Raw genomic sequence first — 12537 nt, forward strand, 5'->3', positions numbered from 1 at the left:
CTCCGTTCTCTGTCAGTTTTCTCACTCCATTTGGTGCTTGGCTGAGTTCTTTATCTCTTCATTTGATGTTTTAGGGTTTCAGGATTGTTGTTTTCTCTGTTCGGCTTAGTTTTTCGGATCTTTGCTGTGGAGAGACAGCGTGGTGCTTCTGCCTAGAGAGTCATTTTGCCGGAGGTGCTCTTTCTTTTTTTTTTTGATATGTGTGTTTATTGGTATACATTCACTTCTAAGCACTGCTTTAGCTATGTCCCAAAGGTTTTGGTATGTTGTTTCTTCATTCTCATTTGACTCTATAATTAAAAAAATTCTATCTTTGAATTTCTTCTACAATCCAGTAGTTTTTAAGCAAGGTGTTATGCAGTTTCCATGTATTTGATTTTTTTTCCTTGGTTTTTTTCTGTTACTGATTTGTTCTTTTATGGTATTATGATCAGAGAAGATGCTTTGTATTATTTTGATGTTTTAAATTTTGTTCCTAAGCTTGCTTTGTGGTCTAATATGTGTTCTATTCTGGAGAATGTTCCATGTGCTTTGGAAAAGAATGTATATTTTGCTGCTGTTGGGTGCAGTGTTCTGAGTATGTCTATGAGGTTGAGTTGGTTGATTGTGGCATTGAGATCTTCTGTATCTTTATTGAGTTTCTTTCTAGATGTTCTCTTCTTCAGTAAAAGTGGTGTGTGAATTTTCATACTATTATTGTGAAGCTGTCTGTTTCTCTTTTCAATGATGTTAGAGTTTTTTTTTAAATGTATTTTGAAGCCCTATCATTGGGTGTGTATATATCTATTATGGTTATGTCCTCTGGTGTATTGAACCTTTAATCACTATATAGTGTCCCTGCTTATCCTTTATGGTGGATTTTGCTTTAATGTCTGTTTTATCAGAGATTAATATTGCCACTCTTGCTCTTTTTTAGTTATTGTTTGCTTGATATATTTTTTTCCATCCTTTGAGTTTTAGCTTGTTTGTGTCTTTGTGTCTCCTGTAGACAGCATATAGATGGATCTTGATTTTTTAATACATTCTGCTCTCTCTGTTTCTTTACTGGTGCATTTAGGTATTTACATTTAGTGTAATTATTCATAGGTATGAGTTAACTGCTGTCATTTTGTGGTAATTTGTGTGTGTGTGATGTTGATGATTTCTTTGTTCAGCTTAATTTTCTGTGCTGAGTTCTTTTTGTTTATGTATTTTATTTTCATCTCTTTCATTATTGTTGATTTTGTGTTTGCTGAGTCTTTATATTCTTCTTCTTTTTTTTTTTATTTTGATGAGTAGGTTTGTTAGCTTCCTTTGCAGTTAGTTTGAAATTTACCTTTATTTTTCTACATTTAAACTAGTTTTTTATTTCTTGATATCTCCTTGACTTCCTCTCCATATAGAAGTTCTATGACTATACTGTTATTTCCTATTTTTTTGTTTTGATGTTGTAGTTATTTATATATTGATGTCTCTAGCCTCCTATTTTCAGCCTTTTAGCTTTGTTTTGTTTTTGTGAATTCCCTATCTGGGTTGGTATCTTGTTGATCTGTTCTGTGCCTTAGTCTTGAATTGTTGTCTGATATTGTTGGCTCTTTAACCAGAGGACTCCCTTTAATATTTCTTGTAATTTTGGTCTGGTTTTTACATAATCTCGTAATGTCTTTTTATCTGGAAATGACCTAATTTTGCCATTACATTTGAGAGGCTATTTTGCTGGATATCTAATTCTTGGCTGGCATTTTTTTTCCTTCAAGGCTTTATATATGTCATCTCATTGCCTTCTTACCTGCATGGTTTCTGCTGAGTAATCAGAGCTTAGTCTTATTGATTTTCCTTTGTAGGTGAGTTTTCATTTATCCCTAGCTGTGCTCAGGATTCTTCCTTTGGCTTTAGTTTTGGCAAGTTTGATTATGTTACGTCTTGGTGTCTTTTGATTGAGGTCTATCCTGAATGGGATTTGTTGAGCTTCTTGGATAGATATCTTCTCATCTTTCATGATATTAGGGAAGTTTTCTGCCAGCAAATCTTTGACAATTGTCTCTGTGTTTTCCGTTACCTCCCCACCCCATTCTGGTACTGCCATCACTGGTAGGTTTTTCCTCTTGATAGTATCCCACATAATTCTTAGGCTTTCTTCATTTTTCTTCATTCTTTTTTCTGATTTTTCCTCAAACAAATTGTTGTCAGGGGATTTATCTTCAGTCTTACTAATTCTGACTTCCATTGTTTCAATTCTTCTCCTATGACCTTCTATTGAGTTGTCTAATTCTGAAATTTTGTTGTTAAGCTTTTGGATTTCTAGTTGTTGTTTTTGTATGGTTTCTAGCAGCCTGTTTATTCTGTTGCATTGCTCTTGCATTGTTTTCCTGAATTCATCTACTGTTTTGTCTGTAGGTTCCTTGGTTTGGTCCATGTTTAGCATGATCTCCTTCTTGATCTCTTGGAGAGCTCTGTATATTAGTCTTTTGAATTATTTATTAGGTAGTTCCATTGTCTTATCTTCCTCTGGGAGGTTTTCTGGTCCTTATTTTGGTTGCTTGCTGGAGCCATCTTGTTCTGCTTCTTTATGTGATTTGACATTGACTATGGTCTCCTAGGCATCAAAATGTTATTGTATTTATTGTATTTTCATTTACGTGCTGAATTTTGTTTTGTTTTGATATGCCCAAGTAGGCTAGGCATGTGTGCTACTCTTGTCATTAATCTTGCCCCATTAAAGCTGTTACCACCTGTTTCCAGGTGGTCGGAGATGCTACAGGTTTGTGAGCTTGAGTGTCTGCTCACTATTGTTGCGGGGGTGCTGAAGATGTAGGCAGTGTTTTTTGCTGAATCTGTTCTGCTGGTCACCTGGCTGTGAGTGCAAGGGGTGTTCTCACTGGTTGTTAGGTTGAGTGTTGTGTGTGTGCTCCACTGCTTACCGGTTGGTCGGGGCACAGGTGCCTGGGTTGTTGGTTACTGAGTACGTGATGTGAAGACTCTTACCTACAGTCCTGAGTGGGAAGGGCCACGTGGGGGAGTTCTGAGCAGGCACGGGTGTCTGGTTGCAGTGGGGAGTGATACGAGGGTCAGGGCAGGGGGCTACTGAATGTTCGGTTCAATTCTTCAGCTTTGTTTTTGATGCTTAAGGTTCCTAGATCATCATATATATCTGATCCACTTGTTGTTTTGAGTCTTTGTTGTAAGAGGTATGATAGGAAGCATCTGACTATTCTGCCATCTTGGCTCCACCTGCTCTTATTTTCTTATATTAAATTGGTCATTCCAAATTCTGAAAGTATTCCATTTCTTCCCTCTAATCACATGAAAGAACTCATATAAGAGAAACCATAGCACACTCTCTATTCATTATAGCCATATTCTCCTTATATTGTTTTAAAACTTTTTTACATTACAAATTATCAACAATTGCGTTAAACCTAAAAGCACTTGCCCTGATAGATTTTAAAGAGATCAAATTACACTTCAATTGCCAAGTAATTGCTCTAGTGCTTACAGACATGTAACATGTTTTTCAAGGAGAAACCCGTATGGTTCCATATTTTCATCTTGGTTCTGTTTTGTTCACCTGCTACCACATGATCCAAACTACAGACTTTTACTTGCATGCATAGTTCACAGCACTGTTGATGTCAGGACTCATAGTGGATTAGAACTGAGAACACTATAGCATTACTTTGTTACAAAGTAATTACTATGGTATGTAGACTTTGGAATTGCTGAATCAAGATTTCACAGAAAAAAAACTCAAATTAGGCTAAAAAACAAATAAGTAGAGAAATTCTGAATGCTAAATGAATCCTATTACTTCTTCCTCTCTACCTTTTTTCTTTTCTCCTCTTTTATTATCAGCCAGAGAATCTTCTCAAAATTTGTCTTCTGTTAGACTTTGATTTGCCGGAAATGATCACATGGTAAAAATCACAAGATTGTCTTTTGGGTTTAGATAGCTAAACTTACTATTAACCACAAGCAGAGTAGGATGAGAAGGAATGATGACTTCTCCACATTTATGGTCATACAAAAGTTTGAGACCAACTTATTCTTTAAATAATCATTGTTTTGACTGTACCAAAAGCATTGGTAAAGGCAAATTATTTTCTAAGGTGGAAATTATTGAATAGGAACTAATCATTACCTATTCATGTTTGTAATCTGTTTTCTCATTAAGGAATTCAACGAATGAATTAAGAATGGAAATTGTAATACTTGTTGAAACTTTCCTCCGGCAGAATTTTTTATTAATTTTATACTGTCTTCATAGAATAGTTGTTGAAAAGTCTTACTCAGAATTTGCTGTGCTAAGGCTTAGCAGACTTTGCAGTAATTATTTTTTACTGGGAAATAATTCTATAATCATGACTATGGTGATTAAATCCTAGAGAAACCAAATTTTAAGGCCAGCAATAACTTTAGAATTCATTAACCCAAACTTCAGTTTTCAGAAACTGAGACTATATATGGTAAATTATCACTCTCAGACTGAGAACATTTAAATAAGTTAGTTACGTGTTGATGAATTCTGGAAGAAATGACCAGAGACATCTTAGACTCCACAGATATTTTCCTGAAAACAAGTTTTACTCCTCAAATCCAACGAATTGGATGGAAAAATTTCATTTCTCTTTCATACTCATATGCGAGTAGCTAATAAATAATGTAGCCTGAAAATGCCAATGTTAATCCAAGAGAGGATTGGACCAGGATGGCCTATACAATCTTTTTCAGATTTTAAATCCTATGGTATTATGATTTGATAACTTATCACTAAATAAAGTTTTTTTGATGGTGAATTAATAGTGATTCATTAAAAACCATTGGATTTTTTTAAAACAGGTATTCAAAATAATAAATTAATTATGCTTACCAGATGACTTCAAAATGCTTAACAAATCTTTTTGAAGAAACAAAAATACAATGCAGCCCAAACATCACCTGGTCTACCCAAGGCTTTTTATGATATGGTCACCACCTACCTCTCCAAACATATCTTGCATTACACCCCCACCTTAACTTCATTCTCCAGCACTACAAAAAAGTTTAAAATTTGACAGAAACACTATCCTCTTTCATGCCTATCTGCCTTTGCTAAAGGCAACACAAAGGCAAAATAATAGGGTTTTTCTTGAGAACTTTGTTACCCCATTAAAAACTAAAACAAAATACTGAGATCACTGTGAGACAACTGAGAAAATTAAAGTGAGAAGGGAAAGCCATTACAAAAAATTAAATTTTAGAATGATCATTCCATCTACAATTGCAGATCATAAGTCAAGATAGTGGCCAGGGAAAACCAATTAGGACACAGTTCTCCTAATCCACAGAATAAATCATGGCAGCCCAACTAAGGGAGTACATGAGGATTAAGAAAAATGGTTAGATTCAAAATGCACTAGAGAGGAATCAAAGGTAGAACTCAATGTTAAATTATCTATGGGGCCAGGTAGGAGGAACAGAGTCACAGTAAAGTCTAGATTTCTGGCTTCAATAAACTAAGTGGAGGCTTCCTTGCTGTGCTAAGGAATATGGAAATAAGAAAATTTATGGCAGTGCACGATTATGTTAGGTTATTTTTTGCAAGTAGATGGCCTTCACTCAATCTTGCACCTAGTTAAAAATAAAGCATTCTCAGACCAAATGCTGCCACAAACATAGGCATTTATTAACAATCAAGTTCAAAAAACAGGCATACAACCTGTTCTGTAGGTGCAAAGAGATTCCGAGACTCAGTCCTTTTAGGGACTCCTTAGCAACTGGTAAAGTAACGTATTATAATAAAATGCACAAAGACCTGGATTTAGAAAACCAAAAAGGAAGAACACACTCTGTGTTTCTCAAGCTGAAAGAACTGAAGAGAAAATTCAAGTCTTGAGTTGCAATACTGAAGGACTCTATGGGCAAAATATTGAATGAGGCAGGAAGTATCAAAAGAAGATAGAAGGAATATACAGAGTCATTGTACCAAGAAGAATTAGTTGAGCTTCATCCATTTTGGGAGGTAGCATATGACCAAGAACCAATGGTATTGAAGAAAGACGTCCAAGCTGCAAGGAAGGCATTGCTGAAAAACAAGGTTTCAGGAATTGACAGAATACCAGTTAAGATGTTTCAATAAACAGATGCAGCGCTGGAGGTAGTCACTTACCCATATCAAGAAATTTGGAAGACAGCTACCAGGCCAAGTAACTGGGAAAGGTTCACATTTGTGCCCATTCCAAAGAAAAGTGATCAAACAGAATGCGGAAATTATCAAACAATATCATTAATATAACACACAAGTAAAATTTTGCTGAAGATCATTCAAAAGTGATTGCAGCAGTACATAGACAAGGAGCTGCCAGAAATTCAGGCCAGAATCAGAAGAGGACTTGGAACTGGGGATATCATTGCTGATGTCAGATAGATCTTGGCTGAAAGCAGAGAATACCAGAAAGATATTTACCTGTGTTTTATTGTCTATGCAAAGGCATTCAACTGTGTGGATCATAACAAATAATGGATAACACTGCAAAGAATGGGAATTCCAGAACACTTAATTGTGCTTATGAGGACCCTGTACATAGAGCAAGAGGCAGTGGTTTGAATAGAACAAGGGGTTACTGTGTGGTTTAAAATCAGGAAAGGTGTACATCAGGGTTGTATCCTTTCACCATACTTATTCAGTCTGTATGCTGAGCAAATAATCCAAGAAGCTCGACTATATGATGAAGAATGTGGTATCAGGATTGGAGGATGATTCATTAATAACCCGCAATATGCAGATGACACAACCTTGCTTGCTGAAAGTGAAGAGGACTTGAAACATTTACTGATGGAAACAAAAATCCTCACAACTGGACCAATAAGCAACATCATGATAAATGAAGAAAATATTAGAGCTTTCAGGGATTTCATTTTACTTGGATCCATAATCAACACCCATGGAAGAAGCAGTCCAGAAATAAAATGATGTATGCATTGGACAAATCTGCTTCAAAAGACTTCTTTAAAGTGTTAAAAAGCAAAGATATCACTTTGAGGACTAAGGTGCGACTGACCCAAGCCATGATATTTTCAATCCCCTCATATGCATGTGAAAGCTGGACTATGAATAAGGGGGACCAGAGAAGAATGATGCCTTTGTATTATGGTGTTGGTGAAGTATATTGAATATACCATAGACTGCCACAACGAACACTAGCAGCTAGCATAAAAATTTCACTTGAGACAAATGTGATAATATTCTAATGTCAAGATTTAGCTAACCATCTAATTGGATCGAGGCATCCAAGAGTCTTCTGGTGAGCTTTTGGAATCATGCCAAGGACATTATTCTTAAGGGTATAGACCATTGTGCTCTCTAGCGTCCTAAAATTTGTTCATGAAGTGAATTCTAGACAATTTGCATATCTTGAACATTACTAATTTCACCAACAAGACCTCCTTCTTAACATCCATTTATGCTAATTAACAAAACTTTAGTTCTTGTTTGGAAAGAAGATAGCTGATCTTCTCTCTTGAAGCAATTGCTTTCAGAATATGGCCTTTTAATTAAATGCAACTGCCTGCCCTGAAGGTGTGGATGAAAACTCACACATACACACAAACAGAGACAGGTATCTTACTGACAAACAATGAAACAGAGGAAAAATGATGTGTTCAGTTTTGGACATGTTTAATTGAAAGTGGCAAGTGGATATAGCCCAGTACTTGTTCAAATATATAGGTTTGATCTTGGGAAGAAAGTTATGGCTGCACAGTCATATCGGTGATATCATTTTTTCATTATTTTATTCAACAATTATTTATTGAATGTCTACTATGTATCAGATGTTGTGTTTGGCCTAAAATAAGGGGTCAAAGACACAGACTCTTCTTTCAAGAAGCCTCTGTTCTAGGCAGAAACACAAGTAAGTAAGTATGATGTAAATAATACAATTTTGTTGTTGCTGTTGTTTTGCTGTTAGTTGCCGTCAAGTTGATTCTGACTCATGGTGACTCCATCTGTGCAAAGTAGAACTACTCTATAGCATTTTCTAGGCTGTGACCTTTCAGAAGCAGATTGTCAGAAGTACCTTCGGGTGGGTTTGAACCACCAGACTTTCAGTTAGTGGTCTAGTGCTTAATATTTGTGCACCCCAATTCAGGAGGGCTCATACAATTTTTTTTCCCAATAGGTTCCTGGGTAGAATAAGTGGTTTGCTCTTAACTGTTAACCAAAATGTTGGCAGTTTGAAACCACCAAAGTGACACCCAGAAACCCCAGGAAAATCGACATCTCTAAAAATTACAGCCAAGAAAACACTATGGAGCAGTTCTACTCTGTAATACATGGGGTCGTCATGAGTCAGAATTGACTTGAGGGCAACAGATTTGGTTTTGGTTTTGGTTTTTAATCTGAAATTTTTTCCCCCAATAAACAAATGCAATTGAAAACAAACTCGCTTCTTAGAACGTAACGCTTTAAAAATGGTGGATGATACTGGTAAAGCTGAAAAAAACAACTATCCAAGCTGCATTAAAAATATATCTTAGGATACTTTGTGGGGAAGCTGCCTCAAGAAAGGTTTTGTGAAATACTGTAACATGCTGTACTAGGGCTATGCTACAAAGGGAGAATTTGAAGGGCCATAGTAACACTCAACCATAGTAACAACTGACCATAGTAACATAGACCATGGGAACACAGTCTGCAGAAATTCCATCATGTAGGAGGCGGGGCCAAGATGGCAGAGTAGTCAGATGGCTTCCTATGTCCCTCTTACAACAAAGACGTAAAAAAACAAGTGATTTGATTGTATATGAATATCTAGGAGCCCTGAATAAGGCAAAGTTGAGGAACTGGACTGAGTGGTGGGGGGAGAAGGAGACAGTTCGGAAGCAGCAAGGAGTTGCCTGACCTGACCCATTGGGAGCCACAGCTCTTCAGCCTGGATCGGCTCGGGTTGTGCAGTGAGTTGGGCATACAGCTCCACTCACACGCTCAGGAGGCAGTTTCCACATTGAGAGAGATCCGGCAGCAGAGATTCTGCTTGGACACTCCAAATCAGTGAAAAGCAGCACCCAAATGGCTAAAGATAAGTACACGCCTGTGGCCTTTTGCATGGATTAAAAAAAAAAAAAAAAAGAAAACCTTTTGGGAAATACCTCTTTCCCATTTACCTCCTCCCTCCCTACTCTGCACTGATCCAGCTGGCTTCAGCGATCTCTGAGTCCCCTGGGCTGGAAGTAGATCCCATAAGGTGCCCTGACCCATTCTCCTGGCCTTGGAGAGGTAACAAATTAACAAACAGGGAAAAAATAAGCTACTGGCTCCCCTAAGCCAGGAACGCAGGGTTGGCCCAGCTCCTCTGCCTAGGCACAGGCATGAGGAGTCCACAGACTTTGAGTGCCTTCCACCCCATATAGACTTGTATGGACCTATCTCAACAGCTTAAGCCCTCATTACCACAGTACAACAGGGTAAACATCTGAAGTCTAACTTCAACTGTTTCAGCTGTAAAGTGGCAGATTTGTGATTCTTGACACTGCTCTGCCCTTTAAGCAGGCGCCTTACCTCTCTGCATCAGGGGCTTGAGGACTGGTGGCTCCACCCATGCCACCTAGCCACCTGCTACAGGGGTCCAAGAATAAGTGGTACCCCCCGTCCTTACAGCCAACAGAGTAGGGTGCTCATAGTCCAGCTGCAAAACTCACCTACCTACGCTCTCTAGGGAACAGGGACGTGCTTTCCTTTCAGACACTCAGGAGCAGCTGTCAGCCCCCTGCCTTGCTCAGCATGTGATGCACTATTGCAGCCAGATACCTGTGCCTACACCAATCACCCATGCCTCTCTAAGACTGTAGGTTGTGGGGATATATGCCATTTAAACATGGCTGCACTATTGACAACTGCAGCTGCCACAGGCCTCTATGCTGCACAGCATGTTGAGACTTGTCCGCAACATGTTGAGATTTGTCACGACTTGTTTTCCCAAACCTATTCTCCCGTTACTGATTGGCTTGTTTACCTGAATTCCTTCTCCCTTGCCCGAAACTTATTGTTACTCACCCAAAGCCCATTGTTCTGTTATTTGCTTCACTGCTTGCTGCACTGACTATAAATAAACTCCTGGGACTGAAGCCGAGGGTCGACTCCTCACAGTGACCCTCCTGGCCCCACTTCTCTGTAAGAGTTGTGTTTGGTTACTGTCTCTGCCATCCCGACATTCGCCGCCGCTGCGACAGATGGTGCCCCATGTGAGGGTGCTGTAGACATCCTCGCACTCAATTCCTGAAGGTGGTAAGTACAGGATGTGTCCATTTTGGGCTGCTCTTACAGCCCCGGGAGCGGCAGGGCTTTTCCGTGGCTGGAACTTTCCCGGACGTTGTCATCTTGGGCTGCTATAGCCCCGGGAGCAGCGGGGCTTTCTCATACACTCCCTCAAGGGATTTCAGGCTTCGGGGTCAGGAGCTTTCCTATCATTCTTTCCGTCATTTTCCTATTCCTCCTCGCTATGGGGAATTCTCTTTCTTCTGAACAGCGTCAACACAAAACCCAGTTGTTAGGATTGTTAAAGGCCTCTAAGCTTAAGGTGTCAGAAGAAGCTCTTACCCAACTTCTGCTTTTAATTGAGTCTGCCTGTCCTTGATAAACCTTGCGGGGAAACCTTGATGTAGAAGCATGGGAACGTATCGGTAACATCATTCGTGACATGAACATCCCAGCTTCAGTTCTTATTGCTTGGCATCACTGTCGCCTTGCCCTGCAGCCCTTTACAGGCAGCTCCTTCGGCTCCCTCCCTTAGCAAAGAAAATGTCCATAACCCTCCATCTTCTGTACCTCCTGAAGCTGAGCCCCACAGTATGAGCCAATTATGGAACGATGTTTGTGAGAGGGCTGTGAGAAAGAAGGGTTTTCTTCTTATCCTGTCATTCAGGGATCAGGACCATCCCGTCATGATGGCCTTAGCTTTCAAGCTTTTAAGGAACTTTGTAAAAGCATGATAGAGAATGGTTTACAATGTTCCTTTACAAAAGGGATTCTGGAAGGTTTAGGACAATGCTTTGAAATGACCCCCTGGGATTGGAATCTCCTAATGTGAACAGTTTTAACTCCTGCTCAATTCAGTGTATGGAGTCAAGAGTACAAGGAGCATTGTAACCTTTATGCCATAGATAATCTTAACCATAATATCCCTGTTAGTCTTGACATGCTCCTGGGTGTTGGGAATTATTCCACTCCCCAGGCCCAGAGTCAGAGGAATAGACAAGCTTTCATTCAAGCCTCTAATGCTGCCACCAAAGCCTGGAGTAAAATCCCTGATTCCAGAATGCCCACTGGCTCATTCGCCACTATTCACCAAGCGGGGAACGAGCCTTACATTGACTTTATCAACCATCTCCAAACGGCCATTTCCCGACAGGTAGACAACCAACAAGCAGCTGAAGTTGTTTGTCTCCAACTTGCTTATGAAAATGCTAATACTGACTGTCAGGCTGTTTTAGCTCTTTTAAAGGCACAGAGTCTTAATCTAGCTGAAATGATTAGAGCATGTCAAAATGTTGGCACAGAAACTCATAAGGCACAAGTATTAGCAGCAGCTCTCCGTCCATCCACTGCCACCTGTTTTGGGTGTGGTAAACCTGGACATTTTAAGAAGGACTGTCACAGTTTAAAAAACAAAAATGCCAACACTAAATTTCCAACCCGAAAGTGTCCCCGCTGTAAAGGCGGTCACTGGGCTAAGCAGTGCAGATCTCAATTTAACAATCAAGGCAACCCTATGTCAGGAAACGGGAAGAGGGGCGAGAGCTCTCGTGCCCCCAAAAATCCAGAGGGCCCCCGAGTGTGGAGTGTGGAAACCACAGCATAGATTCCAAACAACAACGCTTGCAGGTTAACGACTTAAAAGCAGTTACTGAAGGGAGTGCAGGACTAGATTTACCCTTGGCAGAAGGTGTCATAATAGATGAGGCAGGAAAAGTTTTTCTTATAGCAACACAGGTTTGAGGACCCCTGCCTCGAGGATATTTAGGACTCCTAATGGGTCGCTCCAGTATTACATCTCAAGGTCTAACTGTTCATCCTGGTGTAATAGATTCTGATTACAAAGGACAAATTAAAATTATGGTTTCCAGTCTCTCTTACTGGAACATTACTCCCTCTGATAAGATAGCATAGCTAATTTTACTTCCCTTTGTAGTCCCCTCTGCTCACACTACCCCAAGACGGGCTGGGGGTTTCGGCAGTACTGACGCTTTTTGGGTTACTAAGTTACAATCTTCCCAACCATATCTTACTGTTCAGATCAATGATCGCATGTTTAAAGGGTTTGTGGAGATGTAACTATCTCCTCCTCTGATTCCTGGCCCTCTTCTTGGCCCAAGAAGCAGACCGCTGAAACCCTCGCCAGAGTTGGAGGAGCACAGTATCCTTTTCAAAGTACACTTACCATTGTTTGCTATAGTCCTGATGGGCAGCCCACTTCTATCAGTCCCTTTACCCTTCCTTTACCTACTATATTATGAGGATGAGATTTACTCTCCCAGTGGAATGTTCAAATTGGCACCTCTCAGGATTTTTCATAGGGGCCACTG

Source organism: Trichechus manatus, unplaced genomic scaffold (genome assembly GCF_000243295.1).
Source record: "Trichechus manatus latirostris isolate Lorelei unplaced genomic scaffold, TriManLat1.0 scaffold00034, whole genome shotgun sequence".
Taxonomy (NCBI): domain Eukaryota; kingdom Metazoa; phylum Chordata; class Mammalia; order Sirenia; family Trichechidae; genus Trichechus; species Trichechus manatus.